The sequence below is a fragment of the Elephas maximus genome, chromosome 6 (genome assembly GCF_024166365.1).
Source record: "Elephas maximus indicus isolate mEleMax1 chromosome 6, mEleMax1 primary haplotype, whole genome shotgun sequence".
Taxonomy (NCBI): domain Eukaryota; kingdom Metazoa; phylum Chordata; class Mammalia; order Proboscidea; family Elephantidae; genus Elephas; species Elephas maximus.
This window is the reverse complement of record NC_064824.1, coordinates 53,702,492-53,722,450: the sequence shown is the minus strand read 5'-3', so window position 1 is coordinate 53,722,450 and position 19,959 is coordinate 53,702,492. Positions and strand designations below refer to the sequence as shown.

At 39.0% G+C, this 19,959-nt stretch overlaps 1 protein-coding gene across 2 annotated transcripts in view; it reads right to left on the bottom strand.

Annotated features, from left to right (window-relative positions):
• The window catches only part of GPD2 (glycerol-3-phosphate dehydrogenase 2), a 184,378-nt gene that overhangs the window by 146,987 nt on the left and 17,432 nt on the right, over positions 1 to 19,959 (bottom strand). The gene's annotated exons all lie outside the window — the stretch shown is intronic.

Here is a 19,959-nt window from a genome sequence, read left to right as displayed (position 1 = left end):
TCTCTCTTTGTTTATTTAAAAAAAAAAAATTGACACATGAATCCCTTTGATGTGAATTTTTTTTATTTAATATGCAATACTATAATCAATTAAAGTATTTATTTCACAGGGTCCCCTTCAATGAAAATCCATAAAAAAGGAAGGGAGCCCTTGAGAATTACAATGATACATGCTTACACTCCAGTAATCACTTATTATATAAGACCCAACTTCAAAAAAAAAAAAAATGCTGTTTCCCAAGGCAATTTCCATATTATGTGGGGTTTTTTTTTTCCTGACATTTCTAAAATGCACAACACTGTTATAAAGGAACACATGCTACTGCCATAAATGTGACCCTTTCCCTATTTTTATGGGCTTCATTGTAGAAGAAATCAACGAAGGACATCTCAGCTAATAATAGACTTCTAGTCATTAAATCCAAATGATCAGAGTTTAACTCCTAATGGAATGATTTCTATTATATTTGCTTTCTATAGAATTGCTATAAAAACTTATTGCCATCAAGTCAATTCCAACTCATAGCAGTGCTATAGGACAGAGTAGAACTGCCCCATAGGGTTTCTAAGGAGTGGCCGAAGGATGCGAACTGCTGACCTTTTGGTTAGCAGCAGTAGCTTTTAACCACTATACCACCAGGACGCCACAGAATTGCTACAGAAAATCACAAAGAACTACAGTTAGCTCATGCAAATGAACTTGTTTTCCATTTTTAATTCATCTTATAATCAAAATTAGTACAGGCAATCCTCCTACTGGCCCTTTAACATTACATAAATTTGCCCTCACTTTGAAATGACTGAACCAACCCCTCCTCGCAACAAATTCTTTATCACAATCACCTTCGTTTGCTGCGCATGCAGCTTTTAAATCACTGAAAAGCCTTCAAGCCTTTTCTTGCGCTAAAAACACTGCCGTCAAGTCCATTCCAACTCATAGTGACCCTACAGAACAGAGTAGAACTGCCCCATGGAGCTTCCAAAGAACACCTGGTGAATTCAAACTGCCAACCTTTTGGTTAGTAGCTGTAGCCCTTCACCACTATGCAACCAAGGTTTCCTCTTGCACTAACCAAAAAAATTAAAAAAAAAAAAAAAACAAACTCAGTGCCATCGAGCTTCAAGGCTTTTCTTGCACTAAAAACACTGCTGTCAAGTCCATTCCAACTCATAGCGACCCTATAGGACAAAGCAATACTGCCCCCATAGAGTTTCCAAGGAGCGCCTGGCGGATTAGAACTGCGGACCCTTTGGTTAGCAGCTGTAGCATTTAACCACTATGCCACCAGGGTTCCCTCTTGCACTAAAGTAAGGCTAAATAAGAGCCCCATGCACCTATTCTGACTTCCCTACAAATTCGTAAGCTAGAGTAACTGATCTCGTCCGTAACCTGGGGACCGGATGTATATATTTTCTGTTGTCCTAGATATACTCATTAACTGTTGTTTAAAGTCATAAAATCCTAACTTGAATCTCCCTTAAAAATATGTTTCTCATTCTGCATCCCACTTTGAAATGTGGCATCTGGGGTCTTAAATGTTAACAAGCGGCATCTAAGATGCATCAATTGGTCTCAACCCACCTGGATCACAGGAGAATGAAGAACACCAAGGTCACACGATAACTAAGAGCCCAAGAGACAGAAAGGGCCACATGAACCAGAGACCTACACCATCCTGAGACCAGAAGAACTAGATGGTGCCCGGCCACAACCGATGACTGCCCTGACAGGGAACACAACAGAGAACCCCTGAGGGAGCAGGAGAATAGTGGGATGCAGACCCCAAATTCTCATAAAAAGACCATACTTAATGGTCTGACTGAGACTAGAGGAATCCCGGCGGTCATGGTCCCCAAACCTTCTGTTGGCCCAGGACAGGAACCATTCCTGAAGACAACTCATCAGACATGGAAGGGACTGGACAGTGGGTAGAGAGAGATGCTGATGAAGAGTGAGCTATTTGTATCAGGTGGACACTTGAGACTCTGTTGGCCTCTCCTGTCTGGAGGGGGGATGGGAGGATAGAGAGAGTTGGAAGCTGGCAAATTGTCACGAAAGGAGAGACTGGAAGGGCTGACTCATTAGGGGGAGAGCCAAGTGGGAGTACGGAGTAAGGTGTATATAAACTTATATGTGACAGTTTGACTTGATTTGTAAACGTTCACTTGAAGCTCAATAAAAGCTAATAAAAAAAAAATATGCTTCTGTCATCTGTGGCTATCATATATGTAATTTAGTGTAATCCTGAAAGATGTAAATTAAAATGCCCTCCTGAAATGAAATGAAATGAAAAATTTGGAGCATTCCCTCCCTAAAATGGCCATCCCGTTATCAAAATACTAGCCTGATTAAGGAACTGAGTGAATAACATGCCTAGTATGATATTAAACAAACCTGCACTTACATATCAACTAATAAGTAATGCCTCACTTAGAATACGCCAAACACTGGGAAAACACACACACACAACTTTAATTCTGCCTTGAGGAAGGAATGTTTCCAATAAATCACAAAGAAAGTTGATTAGGCAAACAGATCACACTGGAGTCCTATGAGTCAGTCTCTCCCTTTACTAACCCTATTGTTGGGTTAGGAAAATGGCTGACATTCCTTTGGCATCACAGATCCTTTTCTAGATTTTGCATGCTGTTATAGAATCTACTTTAGTAATTAGGACAAGAAAAAGTCCTTTACTTTTCTATACAATAAGCTGCATACCAGCCACAGAGTTCAGAATGTCTCTTAACACTGAAATATCAGACAGCGAGCCCCTCATTCAGATTTATATAACAAAGTCTTACGAAATAATGACAACCATGGCTGTTGAAAATGCACCATAGAATGTTTCATAAGAAAACATCCATTTCGCCATATAAATACATGTACTTTAAAGGGACTGAGATGCTTTAAAATAGTACAGAAGTATCATGAATCAAGTGAAAAGATTTGACATATATGGGTGACCATGAACTTCATCTCTGCAGTCAATAAAATGCACAAGAAAATTTCGGTTAAGTAACATGTTCAGAGAAAGGGATGTTTCAGGTAAATAAGTTTCTATTTGTCTGAAGGTTAATCAGAGATCCCTTTTGTTGTTTTCAAATATCTTATAATTTATGAAACATATTTTTATGAAATTCTGACCTTACGAAGACTAATGAGTGAAGGCACCTATCTTTCTTTCAAGACTTAAAAAATCTTAAAGAATCTCAAAATCATTGTTCTGCCGCCTCTTTTTTGAAACAGCACAGATGTGGAATGTATGATAATCAGGCTTCGAATGTAATAAGCATAAACAAACATTGAAAAGCTGGCTTTTTTTTTAACCTCAAAATGCCAATGCCAACTGGTTTTCTTAGTTTTATTCATTATTTTTATCACTGAATGAGATGAAAATGTACCAATTCTTTTAAAAGCCCCAGTTGCGTTTGCATTATGTATGTCATCAGAAATGTATTTTAGGAAATACTTGTTGAAGATAGTTTATAGAATCCTGAGCTCATAAAAAAAACTATGATTATTATGATAATTAGTTACAGCACAATAACTTCAGTTAATTTAATTTACTTATATTATTAAAAAAAAAGTAGTTCTAAACTTGATTACACCTCCATTATAAACAGTGCCACACAAATATTTAATATTAATAGCCATGGCTGAGGGTTATAAAGGAACCTTGGTGGTGCACTGTTCAAGCGCTTGGCTGTTAACCGAAAGGTGTGCAGTTCAAACCCACCAGCCACTCCAAAGGAAAAAGAGGTGGCAGTCAGCTTCTGTAAAAATGACAGCCCTGGAGACCCTATGAGGCAGTTCTACTCTGTTCATGGGTCACTATGAGTCAGCATGACTCCACGGCAATGCATTGGGGGTTATAAAGAAGACAAGGAGTATGTTGGGATGGGGAGAGCAGTTACTCTGCTTCCTTAAGTTTGAAAAGATCCCCAGTAAATAAAGCTAACCACATTTGACATTATGTAGTCCTTTATTCCCTGTAGCCTATTAAAAATGGCATTTAAATTCACTCCCCTGCATACCTAACTAATAATCTACTGCATATATAAACGTAATTACCAACAAATGCCCAAATTACGCACACAAAACAAAGGGCATCTAAGACGTACTAAAGTCAAAATAATCGTGATGATCACACTTACTAAAAATCCCTGACACTTAAGGAAATAAGAATCGAACAAGAGAAGCAGATTGAAGTAATTCGTATTTCTAGTGAAAATTCCATTTAAAAGTATGTGAAAATAATACATTTTCTAAACGCTCCATTCCCTCATCCAAAAAAAAGTAAAGATACTACATCTTCTTTCACCTGCACAAAAATAATGAGCAAAGCTGTATCTCCCTCTCAGGCATCTTGGCTACAACAGTCTTGGTCATGAGATCTTATTCACCCCACTTGAATGAGACATCCTCTCCAAGTCTCTCCTTTTAAAGATTTTTCTTTTCTTTGGAAGAACTGGCACACACCCTAAGTGGAAAGCATTCAGTACTGAACTACAAAGAAGCCTAGTCACAGCGCATGAGATATTAGGTACCCAGGTAACAGAACTAATACCACAGCACTTGACAGTCTAAAATTTAAACAGAATACACATGATAAGATACAGTGCCCTACTCAATATTCTCCCTAAAGCTGTCATCACTTTTTAAAAAATAGAATCTATATTCTTTCAGTTCTCAAAACACAGATTTAAAAAAAAAAAATCACCAAGGTGTATTCTGGAAGGAAGACATGCCTTGTAACTCTGCTTCTGTCACTAACTTGCTTTGTAATTTTAGACAAATTATTTGAACTTTCTGAACCTCCCTCCATATATAAATGAAGCAAAAAACCCATTACCATCGAGATGATTCAGACTCACAGTGATCCTAAAGGACAGGGCAGAACTGCCCCAAAAGGTTTCCAAGGAGAGGCTCGTGGATTTGAACTGCCGACTTCTGGTTAACAGCCATGGCACTTAGCCACTGGGACACCAGGGCTCCCCTATAAAGGAGGTATCCCAGAAAATGTACAAGGCTACTGTTATGGATTGAATTGTGTCCTCCCAAAATATGTATTAGAATCCTCATCCCTATACCTGTAGATGTACTGTAATCCCATTTGGGAAAAGGTTTTTCTTTGTTACATTAATGAAGCCACACCAGTGTAAAGTGTGTCTTAAACCTACTCACTTTTGAAAAATAAAAAAAGCAGATGAGGCACAGAGATTTAAGCACAAAGGAGGGAAAGATCCATGCCACAGGGAGCTCACTAAGGAATCGAGGAATTCCGGGTCTACCGAAAGAGATCTTCCCCAAGAGACGACAGTCAGACAGCCTTCCCCTAGAACCAAGTACCCTGAATTTAGATTTCTCACCTCCTAAATTAAGCTACATCCTGAGGAAATAAATTTCTGTCTTAAAACTACCATTTGCAGTATTTCCGTTACAGCAGCACTAGATAACTAAGACAGCTACTTTAAGTTTAAAACTGTATTATTATAATAAGTTTTTCTCTATTCAATAGATGCAAGGGAGAAAAAAAAAAACTCCTGTATTAAAGCTGGCACTCTCCTAATATCCTATTTATTTAGCTCTGTCAGATAATTAAAGCTTCTAGTCAATTCTTTCACTCAACAATTATCAACTATGATGTACCAAGCACAAAACATAAAACTGAGAACAAACATATAAAACTTCCTGCTTTGCAAGAGCTTACATTTGAGTGGAAAGTACAGTCTTAAAAAAAAAATAAAATTCTGACCCATTTTCGATTAAAACACTTCAAAAATACAAGTCACATTTTATCTTCTTAAATAAAGAATATCAACCATGAACTCAATTATTAATGACTTAGAGCCATCCATATGAACAAGAATCTATGCTATCACAGGACGATGACCCCAGGAACAGCCGAACGGACAATACTATTAACCCATTTACTAAATGGCCCAAGTGACACAGTGCTCATATTTGAACTCCTCCTCTAGTTACTTAGAAAGTTTTCCTTTTTCTTCCAAACTGATTATAACTTTCCATTGATCTTTGAGCTCTCCCACTCATTTCTAATTTGTAATCATTGCATGGTCAGAAAAATGAGAAGCTAGTTAGTTAAAACAGAGTCTAAAATACAAATAAATAGGCTGTATATGATTTTTTTTTTTTTTATATATGATTACTTACAGTTACTTATATTCACAGAAACCCTGGTGGTGTGGTGGTCAAGAACTCGGCTGCTACCAAAAACACTGGCAGTTCGAATCCACCAGCCACTCCTTGGAAACCCTATGGGACAGTTCTAATCTGTCCTATAGGGTTGCTATGAGCAGGAATCAACTCAACCACAGTTGGTTTGGTTTGGTTTTAACGCAAAAGGAGCTGCTTGTTAGTATTTCAGCATCCGAATTTTCAACTTTCTGGCTCTATCCCCCTTCTTTCTTCCTGTGTTCTAGAGTGGTAGAGTTTACCAGATAAATTTCTGGACTTTGCTGTTCATACTATGGATGAAACAAACTACACAGTTTTCTTAGGAAGATTAAGAATTTCAAACCAGGTATAAGCACACACACAGAACTCAGAAAATTCGTGTTTCAAGTCTCCCTCATCTGAACAAAGCTACATTATCTTGAAAAATGTGGCAAAGCTGTCTGCTCCCGCTCTGGAAACAAGTAAAGCGTTTTTCTGTGGTCTCCTGGATTTAAAGAAAAGTTTACAAATACATGTGCCAAAAAAAAAAATCTATCTGCCACTCCTGAAAGACTTCAAAATTCCTTTTGGAAAACTGCCTTATAAAAGTACACGCTAGCCATTAGTGTGGGAAAAATAAAAACTGTAAAGAAAATAATCAAAGCAAGAATTCCATCAAATACTCAAGAAAGTATCACTGAAGGGCCTACCCAAGTAAAGACAATGAAAGTAGGGGAATCTGTTTGTGCCACATGCATTCAAGTAGGACTGAATGTCCGCTACAGCCAGGACTGCTCTAGGGGCTGGAAAGTTCTGTGCTCTCATGGACTGGGGAGACAGAAAAATATATATATCAGATTTAAAAACTGAATGTTGTAAAAAGAGGCAAGTGCTATGAAGAAAATATGACAGAATAATATGAGAGAGAGTAGCTGGGGGTAGGAGGAATCTACTTTAGATAGATGGTCATGGAGGTGATCTGATAAACCTTCACTGATGAGGAGGAGTCAGTCACACATAGATCTCAGGGAAGGGTCTTCCACACAGAGGGGACAAGAATGCAAAGGCCCTGAGCTCTCACAAGCTTGGCCTCTTCGGAAACCGGAAGACCACTGTGGCTGCCGCACTGTGAATGATGTGGGCAGTGGGTTCCAGATGAGGTCAGAAAGCCAGGCAGGCACCAAGTCATAGGTAGCCTAGCAAAGTTTGCATTCTGAAAGATGAGAGACAGTCAATGGAAGGTTTTAATCAATGCAATGATATGATGGAATTTATGTTTTAAAAAACCCACCCTAACAGTAGTGTATGGAAACCGTGGTGGCATAGTGGTTAAGCGCTAGGGCTGCTGACCAAGAGGATGGCAGTTTGAATCTGCCAGGTGCTCCTTGGAAACTCTATGGGGCAGTTCTACTCTGTCCTATAGGGTTGCTATAAGTCGGAATCGACTTAACGGCAGCGGGTTTAACAGTAGTGTAGAGGATGCCTTTTAGGGGTACCAGAAAAGCAGCTTTGGTCTTTTTCTTTAAGAAACCATTTGCCATGTTCATAAGGTTCCAAGGTGGCACAAACAGTATATACGGAACTACTAAATCAAAAAAGGTCTGTGGTTTGAATCCACCCAGCAGTACCACAGAAGAAAGGCCTGGCCAAGAAAAATCCTACAGAGCAGTTGTACTTTGTAACCAACCCATGGGGTCACCATGAGTCAGAATCGACTCCACGGCAATGAATTTGGTTGGCTTTTTTTTTCTCTTAGCAGTGGTTTTAAAGTATGAATAAGGGGCATAATGGAGAAAGAGCTAAAAGAACAAAACACATGAGAAAATAGTCAAAGATATAACCATAATCAAAAATAAGATTCTATGACTAGAAAACAAACACTTTACAGATAATCTTGAATATATAAATATCTACTGAACCCACATACTTGAAAGACTATTCCATCCCATTCAGTCTAACAAGCAGGGAACAATGAACAGACGAGTATCAACTGAGAGAGCGCTCTCAAATGTCTACAGCACGAGGCTTTTTCATATTTTTATTTCGCCTTAGGGCTGAGGTTGTTTGCAGGTGGCCTTTTTCCCCCTACAGCTCATTATATCCTGAACTGATTTTGGATCCACACTTAGCAGAGAGCCCTGGGCCACATCTCAACAAGCAGAGGCACCCGGAATACTCCCTACCATGCACAGGCTGGGAATTTGAAGAGCTGTGTGAAACTTACTGACTGAGCCGAAGATAGATTTAAAAGACAAGCGAGACTGTAGATGATTAATTATAGTTATTTATATTTATGGCTTTGAATCTTGAGGATGCCTAACCTCTCCCCATTTTATCTGATGATTTTCCCCCTGCCAGAGACTGAAGAGCAAGAGTCAATTGCGTGAGTGTTGGCACCACACTGGAGGCTAAAGGGCCATGCATTTCAATTCCAGCTCTAGAAACACTCTGGCTGAGAGGATGCAATTCACTAGACCCTAGTGGGCTAGGCTCACACTGTTGTCAGTCAAATCACATAGCTGATAGAAATCAGCAGAGCACATTAGCAATTTATACTCAACAGGCTCTCTTCAACCAAAGACTTTGAGATAATGTTAAATGAAATCCAAAGCGAATCCAAAAAATTTAGCCCCCAGTTTGAGCCTCTGTTCTTATCATGTGACAGTCAGGAGGCTTGTGACTCACAAAATGGTATTTCTAATAGGACTCCTGTCAAAACTCCAGGTTCTGGTATCAGGCCCGACATCACCTACTGCACTTGTGCCTACTCTCCTTAGTCATTAGTTTGGCAGCTGCCAGCAACAATGTTTGTTCCTCAGACTGTATTCTGAGGCAGTTGAGAACTTTGCACTAATGGAGCCTATAACCTTGGCCTTTTAAAAGCTCTCCTGGACCTCCACCCATCTTTACCAACCAAAGTGGACAATGGTGGTTAAGTCACTCACCATGCCAAAATGACTGCCATTAACATCCCTTTGCCTCGCTCTGACATGAAAAAGCACCCTTTTTATGCTAATTATAATAAAGTAAAAAAAGGTCTAGAAATAGGTGGAACTGGCCTTTAATAAGTCAGACACTCTAAAACTCTCTTCACTGCTTAAGAATTCATCCTTCCTGAGTTAATGAATGTTGGATGGAGACAGAGCAACGAGCATGTAGAAATTTAATTACAAGGAGAACACAATCAAAGAGTATCTATGTATTTTAGACTGTGTGCATATATGTACACAAAAGTGAAGACTTAAAGAATGTATTTCAAAATGTTAAAAATCTCATCTTTGAGTGGTAGGTTTGTAAGTCATTTTTATTTTCTTCCTTGTGTGCATCATTTTCTAAATGTCTAAAATGAACATGAATTATTCTTGTAATAAGGAAAAAAACTGTGTGTGTGTGTGTGTGTGTGTGTGTGTGTGTGAGTGAAGTGGGAAAAAAAAAAGAGCTCTAAAGAGCACCATTCAGACAGATAGCTGGCATTTGACTAACTCCCACATCATCTGACCATTACTTTAGCTATTTTCTTGTTATACAACTTTTCTCATCTTTATTGAACAAGAGGAGAAGGCCCATATACAGAAAGAAAGATACCTTGTTTTTATAGTTCATTAGAAACCTTGGAGCAAGAATTAGAAAATGACACATTTTCTAATTTATCTAGCATATTCTGAAGAGCAGTCTCCATCTTAACTAGAATGGGTTTGCCTTACGCATCTGACACAATGCTTATTTAACCTGGAGCTAAACAGCACCCAAACTAGTCCTAAATTTTTAGTTCTTTCCCATTACAGCATCTCAGGGATTTAACTTTTCATACAATGCCAGAAATCCAAAAGCAAATCAAACTAGAGATGTTAGAGCTGATCAAACCTATTGGAATTGGGTGTGCCTCAGAGTTCGACTCCATAAACATAGAATCTCTTCAATCAACAACACACTCAGGGGTCCCTCCACTGTGCCAGGCCCTAAAGGAAGCCCACAGATGCTCAGAAAAAGGACACACGACCTGAGAGTTGAATGCTAACATTCCGTCTCTCACCTCACTTCATGACGACTTGGTGCTTGCAAGGTTTCCAGGTAGTGTAATGACTGTGCATTTTCCAGGGCCCACTTACAATTGCAGGACTGGCATGCAGAGAATTCTGGAACCTTGGTTAAAAAGTTCAATTCAAGAGGGGCAGGGCCAAGATGGCAGAATACCCAGACACTTCCTGCGATTCCTCTTACAACAAAAACCAAAAAAAAACAAGTGAAACAGTTGTATATATGTCAACATAGGAGCCCTCAAAAACAAAAGCAAATTTAGAAAATGGACTGAGTGGCAGATGGAGGGAGAGAAGGTTCAGAAGCAGAGAGGAGTTACTGGACCTGAAACACCGGAATCCCTCAGGCACCATTCCCGGGAGCCACTGTGGCGGGCTAGTACTAGTCTTAGGCCGCAGATTTCCTCATGGAGAAGCAGCCAGCTGCACATCCTACTCACAGCTCCGGAACCAGAGAACCACACTCTTGGCAAAAGATAAGTGCTTGCATGTACTCTAGCACATCCCCAGCCCCCAAGCTGGCTTCAGTTGGCTGTTGATTTCCCTGGGCCTGAGAGAGGCCCTGTTGAGCACCCGGAGCCATCCTCCCAGCATTGTAGTAAGAATAAATTCACAATAAGGGAAAAAGACAATTTGCCAGCTCCACTAACAGGAGGAGCTCAAGACAGAAGCGGCTCCTGTCCAGGCATAAATGGTCCATGGACTTTGAATAACTTTCCCTCCAGCATGGACCAGTGTGGGCCTATTTCAGGAGAATAGGCCCTTGTTGGCAGACTGCAGCCATTTCAGCTGTGCAGTGAAGAGGTGGGTATGTGATATTTGGCACCACTTTGCCTATTAAAGAGGGTCCTTACCTACCCACATCAAGGGCATAAGGACGTGTGGCTCGACTCAGGTCACCCAGACACCCGTGACAGGGGTCCAAGGATAACTGGTACCTCCCAGTCCTTACAACCAAAAGCACTGGGTGCCCATCATCCATCTGCAGAACCCACCCACCTGTACACATTAGGGAACAGGGACACACATTCCTCACAGACATTCAAGGGATGGTTCTCAGACCCCTGCCTTGTTCAGAGGGTGGCCCCCTGCTGCAACCAGATACCAGTACCTAGACCAATCACCCCTACCCCTCTAAGATTGTAGGACAGAGGCTGTACCACACACTTGATGATCAGCTACCTGGACACCTGAGTGGAATTCATACAAGAAAAGTGAATGGAATCCTAGACTGATATACCTGGTAACAGCTCTAGCCATCCGGTGACAGGAGCTCAGAGCTTCAAAGGTGAAAATAACTGAGCTAGCTCACTCAAGCAACCCATTCGGGCATATCAAAACAAAACAAAGCAAGAAGCTAGGATACAATAAGAAAACATAAAATAAACTAATATAATAACTTATAGATGGCTTGGAGACAACAGTCAATATCAACTCACATAAAGAAATAGGCGATGATTGCCTAAACAAGCAATCGAAACAAAGAATCAAGGAATCTTCTGGATGAAGGTGATTTCCTGGAATTACCAGATGCAGAATTCAAAATATTGATATACAGAGCATTTCAAGACATCAGGAATGAGATTAGGAAGGAGAACAGGCAATATGCAGAGCAAGCCAAGGAACACACAGATAAAGTAGTTGAAGAAATTAAAAAGATTATTCAAGAACATAATGAAAAATTTAATAAGCTGCAAGAATCCATAAAGAGACAACAATCAGAAATTCAGAAGATTAACAATAAAATTACAAAATTAGAAAACTCAATACAAAGTCAGAGAAGCAGAATTGAGCAAGTGGAAGGCAGAATTGGTGAGCTTGAAGATAAGGCACTTGGCACCAATACATGTGAAGAAAAATCAGATAAAAGAATTTTAAAAAGTGAAGAAACCTTAAGAATCATGTGGGACTCTATCAAGACAAATAACGTACAAGTGATTGGAATACCACAACAGGGAAATACAGAGAGAATTGTTGAAGATTTGTTGGCAGAAAACTTCCCTGATATCGTGTAAGATGAGAAGATATCTATCCAAGATGCTCAACGAACGCCACATAAGGTAGATTTTAAAAGAAAGTCACCAAGAAATATTATACTTAAACTCGCCAAAACCAAAGATAGAGAATTTTAAGAGCAGCTAGGGATAAACGAAAAGTCACCTACAAAGGAGAGTCAATAAGAATAAACTCAGACTAGTCGGCAGAAACCATGCAGGCAAGAAGGCAATGTGATGACTTATACAAAGCATTGAAGAAAAAAATTGCCAGCCAAGAATCATATATCCAGCAAAACTGTCTCTCAAATATGGAGGTGAAATTAGGATATTTCCAGATAAACAGAAGTTTAGGGAATTCATAAAAACCAAACTAAAACTACAAGAAATACTAAAGGGAGTTCTTTGGTTAGAAGATCAATAATATCAGGTATCAACCCAAGACAAGAACACTGGACAGAGCAATCAGATGTCAACCCAGACAGGGAAATCACAAAACTAAAACAAGATTAAAAAAAACTCTCAAAACAGAGAAACAGCGATGTTATTATGCAAAAGAAGACAACATTAAAACAGTAAAGAGGGACTAAGAAAAGTGGTCATAGATCTTTCATGTAGACAGGAAGACAAGGAGATATAAAGAAATAAAAGTTAGGTTCGAACTTAGAAAAACATGGGTAAATATTTTAAGGTAACCAGAAAGGAGACAAACTATCCTACTCATCAAAATAAAATCCAAGAAAAAAGTACAGACTCAGCAGAAACAAAATAAACAACAATGATTAAGAGGAAAAGACAATATATAAACTACTCAACACAAAAAATTCAGTGGGAAAAGAAACTGTCAACAACACACAAAAAAAGACACCAAAATGATAGAACTAGGCTCATAAAAAAAAAAAATTTCATACCTATCTATAATTACGCTGACTGTAAATTCACTAAATGCACCAATAAAGAGACAGAGAGTGGCAGAATGGATTAAAAAAACACGATCATCATTCTATGCTGCCTATAAGGGACATGCCTTAGACTTAAAGAGATACAAACAAACTAAAACTCAAAGAATGGAAAAAAATATACCAAGCAAACAACAATCTAAAAAGAGCAGGAATGACAGTTTTAATTTCCAACAATATAGATTTTAAAGTTAAATCCACCACAAAGGACAAGAAAGGACACTATATAATGATTAAAAGGACAATATACCGGGAGGATATAACCATATTAAATATTTAAGCACCCAATGATAGGGCTGCAAGATACATAAAACAAACTTTAACAGCATTGAAAAGTGAGACAGACAGCTCCACAATAATACTAGGAGACTTGAACACACCACTTTCGGTGAAGGACAGGACATCCAGAAAGAAGCTCAATAAAAAAACAGAAGATCAAAATGCCACAATCAACCAACTTGACCTCATAGACATATACAGAACACTCCAACCAACAGCAGCCAAGTATACTTTCTTTTCTAGTGTATATGGAACATTCTCTAAAATAGACCACATATTAGGTTGTAAACCAAGCCTTAGCAGAATCCAAAACATTGAAATATTACAAAGCATGTTCTCTGACCATGTTGTTGTTGTTGTTAGGTGCCGTCGAGTTGGTTCCAACTCATAGCGACCCTATGCACGACAGAATGAAACACTGCCTGGTCCTGCACCATCCTTACAATCATTCTTATGCTTGAGCTGATTGTTGCAGCCACTGTGTCAATCCACCTCGTTGAGGGTCTTCCTCTTTTCCGCTGACCCTGTACTCTGCCAAGCATGATGTCCTTCTCCAGGGACTGATCCCTTCTGAACAACATGTCCAAAGTATGTAAGACGTAGTCTCGCCATCCTTGCCTCTAGGGAGCATTCTGGCCACACTTCTTCCAAGACGGATTTGTTCGTTCTTTTGGCAGTCCATGGTATATTCAATATTCTTCGCCAACACCACAATTCAAAGGCGTCAACTCTTCTTCGGTCTTCCGTATTCATTGTCCAGCTTTCACATGCACATGATGTGACTGAAAATGCCATGGCTTGGGTCAGGCGCACCTTAGTCTTCAGGGTGACATCTTTGCTCTTCAACACTTTGAAGAGGTCCTTTGCAGCAGATTTCCCCAATGCAATGCGTCTTTTCATTTCTTGACAGCTGTTTTCATGGCTGTTCATTGTGGATCCAAGTAAAATGAAATCCTTGACAACTTCAAACTCTTCTCTGTTTATCACGATGTTGCTCATTGGTTCAGTTGTGAGGATTCTTGTTTTCTTTATGTTGAGGTGTAATCCATACTGAAGGCTGTGGTCTTTGATCTTCATTAGTAAGTGCTTCAAGTCCTCTTCACTTTCAGCAAGCAAGGTTGTGTCATCTGCATAACACAGGTTGTTAATGAATCTTCCTCCAATCCTGATGCCCCATTCTTCTTCATACAGTCCAGCTTCTCGTATTATTTGTTCAGCATACAGATTAAATAGGTATGGTGAAAGAATACAACCCTAACGCACACCTTTCCTGACTTTAAACCAATCAGTATCCCCTTGTTCTGTCCAAACCACTGCCTCTTGATCTATGTAAAGGTTCCTCATGAGCACAATTAAGTGCTCTGGAATTCCCATTCTTTGCAGTGTTAACCATAGTTTGTTATGATCCACACAGTCAGATGCCTTTGCATAATCAATAAAACACAGGTAAACATCCTTCTGGCATTCTCTGCTTTCAGCCAGGATCCATCTGACATCAGCAATGATATCCCTGGTTCCACGTCCTCTTCTGTCTCTGACCATAAGGCCATAAAAGTAATCAATTACAGAAAAAGCAGCGAGAAGAAATCAAACACTTAGAAACTGAACAATATCTTGCTCAAAAATGACTGGGTTATAGAAGACATTAAGGATGGAATAAAGAAATTTATAGAATCCAATGAGAATGAAAACACTTCCTATCAGAACCTTTGGGGCACAGTGAAAGCAGTGCTCAGAGGTCAGTTTATATCAGTAAATGCACACATTCAAAAAGAAGAAAGGGCCAAAATCAAAGAATTATCCCTACAACTTGAACAAATAGAAAGAGAGCAAAAAAAGAAACCCTCAGGCACCAGAAGGCAGCATATAATAAAAATCAGAACAGAATTAAATGAAATAAAAAATAGAAAAACAATTGAAAAAGTTAGTAAGACCAAAAGCTGGTTCTTTGAAAAAATAAATAAAATCATAAACCACTGGCTAAACTGACAAAAGAAAAATAGAAGAGGAAGCAAATAACCTGAATAAGAAATGAGATGGGCAATATTACAACAGACCCAACTGAAATTTAAAAAATCGTATCAGATTACTACGAAAACTTGTACTCCAACAAATTTGAAAACCTAGAAGAAATGGATGAATTCCTCAAAACACACTACCTACCCTAAACTAACACAGAGGCAGAACAACTAAACAGACCCATAACAAAAGAAGAGATTGAAAAGGTAATCAAAAAACTCCCATCAAAAAAAAGCCCTGGCCTGGATGCCTTCACTGCTGAGTTTTACCAAACTTTCAGAAAAGAGTTAACACCACTACTACTAAAGGAATTTTAGAGCATAGAAAAGGACAGAATACTTCCAAGCTCAATCTATGAAGCCAGCATATTCCTGGTACCAAAACCAGGTAAAAACTCCACAAAAAAAGAAAATGACAGACCTATATCCCTCATGAACTTAGATGCAAAAGTCTTCAACAAAATCCTAGCCAACAGAATTCAAGAACATATCAAAAAAATAATTCACCATAACCAAGTGGGATTCATACCAGGTATGCAGGGTTGGTTCAACATTAGAAAACCAATTAATATAATCCATCATATAAATAAAACAAAAGAATCACATGATTTTATCAACTGATGCAGAGCCTCCAAGAAGATAAAATACTTAGGAACAAATCTAACCAGAGATGTAAAAGACCTATCCAAAGAAAACTACAAGACACTACTGCAAGAAGCCAAAAGAGACCTCCGTAAGTGGGAAAACACGCCTTGCTCATAGATAGGAAGACTTAACATTGTAAAAATTTCTATTCTACCAAAAGCCATATATAGATACAATGCAATTCTGATTCAAATTCCAATGACATTTTTTAATGAGATGGGGAAACAAATCACCAACTTCATATGGAAGGGAAAGAGGCCCAGATAAGTAAAGCATTATTGAAAAAGAAGAACAAAATGGGAGGCCTCACTCTACCTGATTTTAGAACCTATTATACTGCCACAGTAGTCAAAACATCCTTGTACAGGTACAAAAACAGATACATAGACCAATGGAACGGAATTGAGAATCCAGACATAAATCCATGCACATATGAGCAGCTGATATTTGACCAAGGCCCAAAGTCAGTTAAATGGGGAAAAGACAGTCCGTTTAACACATGGTATTTTTTATGGGCATAACTGGATAATCATCTACAAAAAAATTAAACAAGACCTATACCTCACACCATGCACAAATACTAACTCAAAATGGATCAAAGACCTAAATATAAACTCTAAAACGATAAAGATTATGGAAAAAAAATAGGGACAAAGCTAGGAGTCCTAATACATGGCATAAACAGTATACAAAACATTACTAACAATGCAGAAGAGAAACTAGATATCCGGGAGTTCCTAAAAATCAATCACCTATGCTTATCCAAAGACTTCACCAGAAGAGTAAGAAGATTTCCAATCAGCATCTGATCTCTAAAATCTACAGGATGCTGCAAAAACTCAACTATAAAAAGATAAATATCTCAATTAAAAAATAGGCAAAGGATATGAACAGGCACTTCACTAAAGAAGACATTCAGGTAGCTAACAGATACATGAGGAAATGCTCACATTCATTAGCCATTAAAGAAATGCAAATCAAAACTACAAAACTCCAACAAGGCTGGCATTAATCCAAAAAACACAAAATAATAAATGTTGGTGAGATTGTAGAGAGACTGGAACACTTATACACTGCTGGTGGGAATGTCAAATGGTACAACCACTTTGGAAATCGATTTGGCGCTTCCTTAAAGAACTAGAAATACAATTACCATAGGATCCAGCAATCCCACTCCTTGGAATATATCCTAGAGAAATAAGACCCTTTACACGAACAGATATATGCACACCCATGTTTAATGCAGCATTGTTTACAATAGCAAAAAGGTGGAAGCAACCAAGGTGCCTATCAACGGATGAATGGATAAATTATGGTATGTTCACCCAATGGAATACTACGCGTCGATAAAGAACAATGATGAATCCATGAAACATTTCATAACACAGAGGAATCTGGGAGGCATTACGCTGAGTGAAATTAGTCAGTTACAAAAGGACAAATGTTGTATAAGACCACTACTATAATAATTGGAGAAACAGTTTAAACAGAGAAGAAAATATTCTTTGACGGTTATGAGAGAAGGGAAGGAGGAAGGGAGGGAGAGGGGTTTTCACGAATTAGATAGTAGATAAGAATTATTTTAGGTGAAGGGAAAAACAACACACAATACAGGAGAGGTCAGCACAACTGGACTAAACTAAAAGCAAAGAAGCTTCCTGAATAAACTGAATGCTTTAAAGGCCAGTGTAGCAGGGGAGGGGGTTTAAGGACCATAGTTTCAGGCGACATCTAAGTCAACTGGCATAATAAAATCTATTAAGAAAACATTCTGCATCCCACTTTGGCAAGTGATGTATGGGGTCTTAAACACTAGCGAGTGGCCATCTAAGATGATTCAGTGGGTCTCAACCCACCTGGAGCAAAGAAGAATGAAGAACACCAAAGACACAAGGTAATTATGAGCCCAAGAGACAGAAAGGACCACATAAACCAGAGACTACATCAGCCTGACACTAGAAGAACTAGATGGTGCTCAGCTACAACTGACGACTACCCTGACAGGGAACAACAACAGAGAACCCCTGAGGGAGTAGGAGAACAATGGGATGCAGACCCCAAATTCTCATAAAAAGACCAGACTTAATGGTCTGAGACTAGAAGGTCTCCAGACGTCATGGTCCCCAGACCTTCTGTTACCCCAAGGCAGGAACCGTTCCCAAAGCCAACTCTTCAGACAGGGATTGAACTGGACTATGGGATAGAAAATGATACTGGTGAAGAATGAGCTTCTTGGATCAAGTAGACACATGAGACTATGTCGGCATCTCCTGTCTGGAGGGGAGACGAGAGAGCAGAGGGGGTCAGAAGCTGGCCGAATGGACACGAAAATAAAGAATGGAGGGAAGGTCTGTGGTATCTCATTAGGGGGAGAGCAATTAGGAGTATATAGCAAGGTGCATATAAACTTTTGCATGAGAGACTGACTTGATTTGTAAACTTTCACTTAGAAAAAAAATTTTTTTTTTTTTTAATTTTCACTTAAAGCACAATAAATATTAAAAAAAAAAAAAAGTTCAATTCCCCCTAGGGATCTTCAAACTGGTTTCCTTCATCCTGCATGGAATACCAGCTACACTCTAGACACAGCCTGGATCCTTCTAGTCATTAGGTGCTGTCTTTGACATATTCATAAGACACCACTGATCCCTCAGGAGAACATTCACCGCAAGAGGAAGCTGATATAGTGGTCATGACAGATCTTGACAGAGTTCCACCTCAGTCACTTACTAAACTGGGTGATCATGAGCTTTAGTTTTCTCATCTATAAAGTTTCACTGACATCACAATTTATATTGAGAATTGTAAATAAAGTATTAAAATACACTTATCAGCAACTCTCATTGCTACCACATACCATTCATTACTGAGAGCCTACTACAGGCTGTGAGTTTTTCACATGCAGTTCTTTTCGTCCCACATTTTCAATGCAGAACTAGGGTGATTAAAAAAAAAAAATTGTGGTTAGAGGGGCAAACAAAGTCAGCCAGTCTACCGAGGCCCACAACCATGCTCTGAAGTAACCAGCACTGAGCAACCAAGTGAACTTAAAACTCACAGGTTGGGGTAATCTTTGATAAAGCAGCCAGTAGGCCTCTTCTGGCATTTCTCTAGCGCCTCTTCCCAAAATAAACATTCTTTCAAACAGAACAAATATTCTCATTTGTGGAGTGTTCTGTCAAAAATAGTCCCTAGTAGGTCCAACGCCCAAGGTGGATCTGATCCAAGCCACAGGTTACCTGTGACAGAAGTCAGAGGGAGGCAGCAGGCTCTCTTTCACCTTAGCTCAGGCTCTAATCACATGCAGTCCAATGTTTGTACATCTATCTCTTAGCAGTTCACTTAGTTGACGCATTTATGACATTCCCTGTAAGAAGCCTAATCAAAGGTTTGTGACCTCAGTTAACCCAAATCCTAGGACAACTCTGATCCACGTGAGTGATTTTTGTCCACTATTTAGGGTGGGGATTCAGAATAATAATCCTTGGTATTTATTTTTAGTTCAGAGAAGATGAGGAATTGCTTTCTGGCCCAGTCACAAACTACAGGCATCCCACCTTCAACATGAGAAAAAATACTAACGTGAAACCAAAGTGCTATCAAAAGAGTCAACTCTATCAGTCAATATTTTTTTGAAGAAACCAAGATATTTCTCAAGAATATTTCTTTTGTAAAATGATGTCCTGATTTCAAGATGTAAATAAATCTCCATGACTTTGGCTAACTTTACAGCAAGAAAATGGCGACAATGGTCTTTTTTGGTGTCATGGATTGAATTATGTCCCCCAAAAATGTGTGTATCACTTGGTTAGGCCATGTGTGGTTGTCCTCCATTTTGTGATTGTAGTTT